The sequence below is a fragment of the Petaurus breviceps genome, unplaced genomic scaffold (genome assembly GCF_028583685.1).
Source record: "Petaurus breviceps papuanus isolate PSGF00001 unplaced genomic scaffold, PetGlider_PUasm1.0 76, whole genome shotgun sequence".
NCBI lineage: Eukaryota > Metazoa > Chordata > Mammalia > Diprotodontia > Petauridae > Petaurus > Petaurus breviceps.
This window is the reverse complement of record NW_027186473.1, coordinates 9,221,454-9,228,643: the sequence shown is the minus strand read 5'-3', so window position 1 is coordinate 9,228,643 and position 7,190 is coordinate 9,221,454.

The window sequence follows — 7,190 nt, the reverse complement described above, 5'->3', positions numbered from 1 at the left end:
TTTGGAGGGGGGAGGGCAGGGCAATTGGGGTTAAGTGACTTGCTCAAAATCACAGGGCTAGTCAGTGTTAAACTTCTGAGGCCGGATTTGAACTCAGGTCCTCCTGACTCCAGGGCCGGTGCTCTATTCACTGCACCACCTAGCCACCTCATGGAGCTTATATTTTCATAGTGCTAAATTCTAGATAGCTCTCTATTGACTAAGTTTCTAAATTACATGCAGTATATATTACATGCACATGTTATAGCAGTAATGCAGCAAAAATGCAGCAATAATCTATAAAACAAAGTAATATAATAATAATAGCAGTAATTCTTCATAATAGCAGAGCATAAATTAAAAAGCAATGTATATGCCTAAAGATGAACAGTGAATTATGCATAGTAAACAGGCACTCAAATGTGCAGTAACTGCCATGTGCATCAAATACATTCAAGGAACATCTTTTATGTAGTTTAAACACTAGTATTATCATCTGGTGGTTATATGTATAGTTACTAGTTTTCCCTATGACATCATAAGTTGTCTTGTCACAGGTAGAAAGATCTAGGTCTCTTGGGATTTGCTGATTTTGCTGTAACTCTACCTGAATTGATGGTGGTATCATCATCATCATCATCATCATCAGAATTATAGTCCTGTATCTTTAAACCTGGACTTATGAAGGGTTCAGGCTAACTCTGTCAGACATCTCTCTACTTAGGAGCCTCTACAACTGAAATTCTTGATAGGCAAGGTGCTTCCTCTGAGTTAAGACCTTTCCCCCTTTCAAATTGGTTATTGGATTACAGATTTGCAAGTGTTTTTCACTTGGTAATTTCTATGCTGTTACTCTGGTTCAGACAGTACTTGCACAGTTCGGACTCTTTTACTAAAAGTCCACTAAAGCAACTATCAGTCTATAGCTGTTCATTAGGGATGAACTAAACCACCTCTGCACTCTAAATGATTGCAGGGGATTATCCTTACAAGGCTCCCAACAGACTCTGAATCTTATTGTGTAAACAGGCAAGTTGCTCAGTCTCTCCACACATAAGTATGGAGTAGCCTTCCACTGATCTGATAATTTATGTATCCCACGAACACTAAGTTGTTTTTTTTTTTTTAGCAAAACTGTCTCATTCAAGGTCTTGACAATGAAATTTTTCTTCACCTTTAAGTAATCAAACATTCCACATAAATCAAGGTCAGTACATTTGGAAAATTTAAAATGCTACCCAAAAATGAGTAAAGTTGAAAAAAAATAAAGGCATCTCAGGTACAAACAAGAATCAGGTATGGAATAGCTTGTTTATTCCCACACAGAAAAAAGAATGCCAAGCATAAAAGAATCATAATGTGCATTACAGAGTGGTTAGAATAGAATTCAGTAACAACTAATTACTCCTGGTACATACAACTAGGAGACTATTATCAAGTTTTGTTGAGACATAAAAACTTTTTTGCAAGATTGCTAATTAGCCATGTTACATTAACTTCCATTGGTATTGTCCAATCAAAGAGTCAACCTTGTTCTTTCTAATTGTTTTTCTCTAAAACTGATTTTTCCCTTAGTACCAGTCCATTCCTGCCACTGTTTAGGCATTCTCTCCTACCATGCTGCCTGAGTGCCAGGTAAAGGGAACATTATACATCTTATTGCTGCATTCTCTCCAGATCTTTCAGGGCTCACAAAGTTGATGCTTTCAACATTCATTTTTTATAAGATTATGAGTTCCAAATTTTTTTCTCTTCCACCTTCCCAAGATGGCAAGCAATTTGATATAGTTTATACATGTTAAACATTTTTACATTAATCATGTTGTGTATTTCCTCATTTCTTTTTTTTTCCTTTTTTTTTTTTGGAGGGAGGAAGTCAGGGCAATTGGGGTTAAGTGACTTGCCCAAGGGCACACAACTAGTCAGTGTTAAGTGTCTGAGGCTGGATTGGAACTCAGATCCTCCTGACTCCAGGGCCAGTGCTCTATTCACTGCACTACCTAGCTGCCCCAATTTCCTCATTTCCTATAATAGCATATTAGTATTTCATCACTAGTGTGTGGAAGGGGAAGGGGGAGAGAAAAGGGAAGGGAAAGGGGAAGGGCAGGAAAGGACAAGGAAGAACAGGGAATAAGCATTTATATAATGCCTACTGTGTGCCAGGCAAATATTAGAAATTAGAAATATTATTTTGTTAATGGGTTTCCCCTTCTTTGGAACTTTTCAAGCAAGGGCTGAATGACCATTCGTGTGATACAGTGGATTTTCAATCAGCTATGGGTCAGGCTAGAGATCTTCTGATGTCCCTTCCCATTAAGATCTGGGAATCTGTACATTCCTGGGAAACTCCAAACTCTAAATCTGGAACCATGAACAAATCAACTCAGCTATTGCTCCTAGAAGGGGTAGGTCAGTCTGCTCCCCATATTCACCATTCCTGCAACTTTCTGAAACAAAGTGCCTCAAGGTTGTTGCTAAAGGAAAAAAACACAGGGGACAGGAAAAGATAGCCAAGGGTCCTGGCACAAGCCTGGTTATGCTTCATAATATTATGTTAGGACAGAGGAAGGCTATCCTCCACCTTCTGCTGAAATCACATCTTGTGACTTGAATGGCTGTATCTTGAAGAGACATGAACCAGAAATCAGTTCTGCTTCTATCAAGTGAGATACTCTGGGACATCAGGCTTAGTCCTTTAGGCTCAGCAGCCAATTAAGAAACTCAGCAGCTGAGCCATATATAGCCAAAAGCTGGCCCCAAAAGTTCCCTCTCAGTAAAGTGAAATTGCAGCTGTCCATGATGAGGAGAGAGGTGGAAAAGGATCCATTATACAAACATTCTTCCAACCTAGTCTCATCTAACAGCAAGGTACAACTTAAGGGAAGATTGGAAGGCTATTTTCTAATCCTATCCTTAAATTGTTTTAAGGGAAATAATTTTCTATTCCCAAAAAGACTCCTAAATACACACCTTAGTTCCACTGCTTCCTCCCTGTGTGACTTAGGCAAACCATTTAATATCTCTAGGTCTCAGTTTCCTCATCTAAAAAATGAATGGGATCTGACAAGGTAACCTCTAAGGTTTCTTTCAGCTATAAATCTATGATCCTAAGATACCTGTATATGGGGTTATAAAAAGGAAATAATCCTTTACAGCAGCACCCTCACATTATTATCAAAATAAGTGGATACCATAATCAAATGATATTGTAAAGTGTTTGATGAATGATCTTTGCCCTGGTATTTATTCCAAAGAACTTTCAGGCATGCTAATGAAATATAGTAATTAATCAAATAACTGCACAGAAGACTGGTGGTAATTATATCAAGTGATAAAAGTATAATAGAACAGGCAGTTTTCAGAAGAAGAAATCAAAGCTATCTACCTATAGTCATATGAAAAAATGCTCTAAATCACTATTGATTAGAGATATGCAAATTAAAACATCTATGAGATACCACTTCACACCTATTTCATTGGCTAATTTGACAGAAAAGGAAAATGACGAAAGTTGACATGGAAAAATAGGCAAACTAATGCATTGTTGCTGGAGTTGCAAACTGATCCACCATTCTAGAGAACAATATAGAACTATGCCCAAAGGCTATAAAATCATGTATAACCTTTTACCCAGAGCTCCAGACCCACTACTAGGTTGTGCCTCAAAGAGATCAAAGAAAAAGAGAAAGGAGATAGATAGATAGATAGATATACATACATATGCATATATGTTTGTATGTATATACATTTATTTAATAGAAGCTATTTTTGTGGTAGTAAAGAACTGGAAAAGGTCTCATCAACTGGGGAATTGCTGAACAAGTTGTGATACATGATTGTGATAGAATGTTATTGTGCTATAAGAAATGATGAGCAGGCATATTTCAGAAAAATCTGGGAAGACTATCATGAACTAATGCAAAGTAAAATGAGTAGGACCAGGAGAACATTGTATGTGGTAATGGCAATATTATATGATGATCAACTCTGAATGACTTAGCTTTTCTCAGTAATACTATGATCTAAAATAATTCCAAGGATAAGATAAAAAATGTTATGCATCTTCAGAGGAAGAACTGATAGAGTCTGAATATAGATTGAAGCATACTTTTTAAACTTTCTTTATTATTTTTGGTTTTTTGGTCTTCATTTTCTTTTGCAACATGACTAATATGGAAATGTTTTACATGATTCTATATGCACAATCTATATCAAATTGCTTTTCTTCTCAAGGATTGGGGTAGATAGGGAGAGAATTTGGAACTCCAAATTTAAAAAAAGCAGATGTTAAAAATTTTTGTTTACATGTAATTTAAAAAAATAAAAATTAAATGCAAAATAATGTATAATAGTACCAGGCTTTGGATTCAGGAAGCTGTTTTTGTTAAAGAACAGCCTTAAAGAGTAGCCTCAGTGTGACTCATTCAGCATAGAGGAAAGTCAACACTACAACCATCTGTTTATATGCAGCAGGAATAGAAAATTCAGGTCCAAAAATACAAACTTCTTCCATATGAAATAATGGTGTTCCTTAGCTCAGTGCAGTCCCTAGGAGAGTGCCAAGCCTTGTATAAATCTCATGATGCCCTTTGCTCCTACCTTCGCTATGTTTATCCAGGTAAAGTCAGCTGAATATGAAAATGAATATCAATAACAGCCTTGAAGTTAGGGTGGGATAGAATGAGGAGTCATAGAAAGGCAACCTAGATGAATGGGAAATGAAGCAAGGCAAAGGGAATGATGCTACTTTCTTTGCTTTGCTGTTTAGTATCAAGTAGGGCAGCCACTTCCAAGATGAAAGGATTAGATCAGATAAACTCTGAGATATCTTTCAGCTCTAAACACTAGGTTTCTTTTCTCTACCTGCTCCCTTCATGAACCATTGTCCATAACTAACAACAAAAAGTTTTGGTGGTTACTCTTGTGGACTCTGCCCCGCTTCTGCTTCCACAGAATAAAAATTTGCATCCTTACTACTATTGTTTTACATTCATGTAAATTCTTCCCCTCTACAGGCATAGCAGCTGCTTCCCTCTCTGTAGCAGCAACCATACTGGCATACCCAGGATGGCTGTTAGCACAGGTTCTTAAATCTGCTTTACTAGGAAAGATTTTTTAAGGAGTCAACAATCTTTTTAAATTAAATTCACTAGTTCAGGGGAAAAGTTAGCACCCTGAACTTCAGAGAAAAGACAAACAGAGAAATAAAGACCAACAGACAGAGTTCTGACTGCCTGAATCAACTATATACTTTACATCCCTGGATGGAGAGAGCCTTTACATCCGAGCAGTGGAGGAGCTCTGAACATTTGGCCACTCAGAATTTTGACCAGGGAATCACAAGAACCTTCCCATAAACAAGCCCCCAAAGCAAAATACTAACTCAGAGTATATAGATACTTCTCAGAGCCAGAAGGCATCACAACCCTCCTGACTCAGTGCCTAATTAGAAATTAAGCAAAAGTTGTGAAAGCCTTCCTACAAGCAAGCCTCCCCTAAGCAAGCTTCCCTTAAAGGACTCCACTTGACGCCTATTAATGGGTGGGGAAGATGTTAAGTCCCATTAACATTACACCCTCCAAGGCAGACAATCCACATGCTGTTACCATTTTACATAGTCATGCATTTGGAAAAAGGGGGCCTCAAAACTGAAGATATTAATTTTGAAAACAATTTACCTATACCAATAAGAGCATGTAATTCCTTCTACATTTATTTTCAAGTCTTGTAAAGTTATTGCTTCCAGATCTAAAAGGACTTTCAGTTAGTCAATCTAGGAGCCTGCAAAAAATAGTATTTTCTTGGAAACTTTGCCAATACAAAATTCCTTTGATATAATCTAGGAATTGGACTTATGATTTCATTGGAATAAGACTCCAGATTAAGTTGCTTCTACTAGCAGCAGCTGATTGGTTTTGTTAAACCATTTTCCTTCATTATAAGGGAAGGTTCATTGGATGAGGGGTAGTATATCATGCATTTGAAGAAAAGAGTCCTCCAAACTATACGATTATATACAATTATGAATGGAAATGTCTCGTATAAAAAAGATATCAATGAAACATTTTTTTTCTTTAGTAGTCTATGTTGGGTTTCAGGGAAAATTTTGAGATTGTATGATATAAAGAGGAAACCAATCCCTTCAATTCAATATACTTAAGAGTTTGCCTCAGGATAACATTTTAGTAAATATAGAATCCCTGTGATCTACCATACAAAGTCTTTTTCATTTCCCCTCAAGGATATGTATATATAACGACAGTAACAAAAGGAAAAGGTTATTTAGGTTGCTAGGATGCATTATCTATGCATTAATTCCTTTTGCTGATTCATGCTTGTCCAGATACTAGGGGGATATTATCATCATTAATAACTTTCATATAAATACCTTTAGTTCACAGTAGTATTTTTCCTTTGAAAAGCTCCAAGTATTCTGTTCAAGATAATTATGGAATAGCCAAGGTTCTAGGGTATTTTTAGGTACCTATTTCCAGAACATCAGTATACAGGGTGAGAGTACAAGCCTTTAAAATCCCATCTTCATAGTCATACCCCACTGACTAATTTAACTATTAAAAGTGCAAAATGCATGGAAATTTTGAAACATGAGAACTTACTTTTCCTTTAGGGTAGAATTTAAATTTTGGGAGAAAGAAGTCCATGGAATACTTTTTAATTGGTTTTGGGTTTTTTTGACATATTTTACAGACCTAAAATTACTTTGTTAGGTTAAAGACATTAAAAATCTTATTTATTTAGCAATAACTATATATTTAAATTTTCTTTTTGAATTTATTATTATTCCAGAGATTAATACATAAGATTCCATAGGCTATATAACAATCTCCAACAAGCTAAAATTGTGGGTGATCCAAAGGAGAGATACTTAATAGGCTTAAGCAGGCTGCAGCATATTACCAATGATGACTTGCACATGGGAAATTATACCAAAAGATATTATCTAGGAAACATATGATCATAAAAAAAAGTAAGAAACATGGAAGGAGTCTGGACAAGCCAAGTGATGTATATGTGCTAATATAATGTTAAAAGACTTAGAATTTCTCTAGGATATTGGCCAGGTTCTGTATGGAGGACCTGTGGAAGGATATGGACAAGAGTTGAACAAGATAAGAAAGAGTAGAAAGATTATGACCAGGACATTCTGGCTGCAGGAAGTACTCACACTGAGATCACAGAACCATTACAGT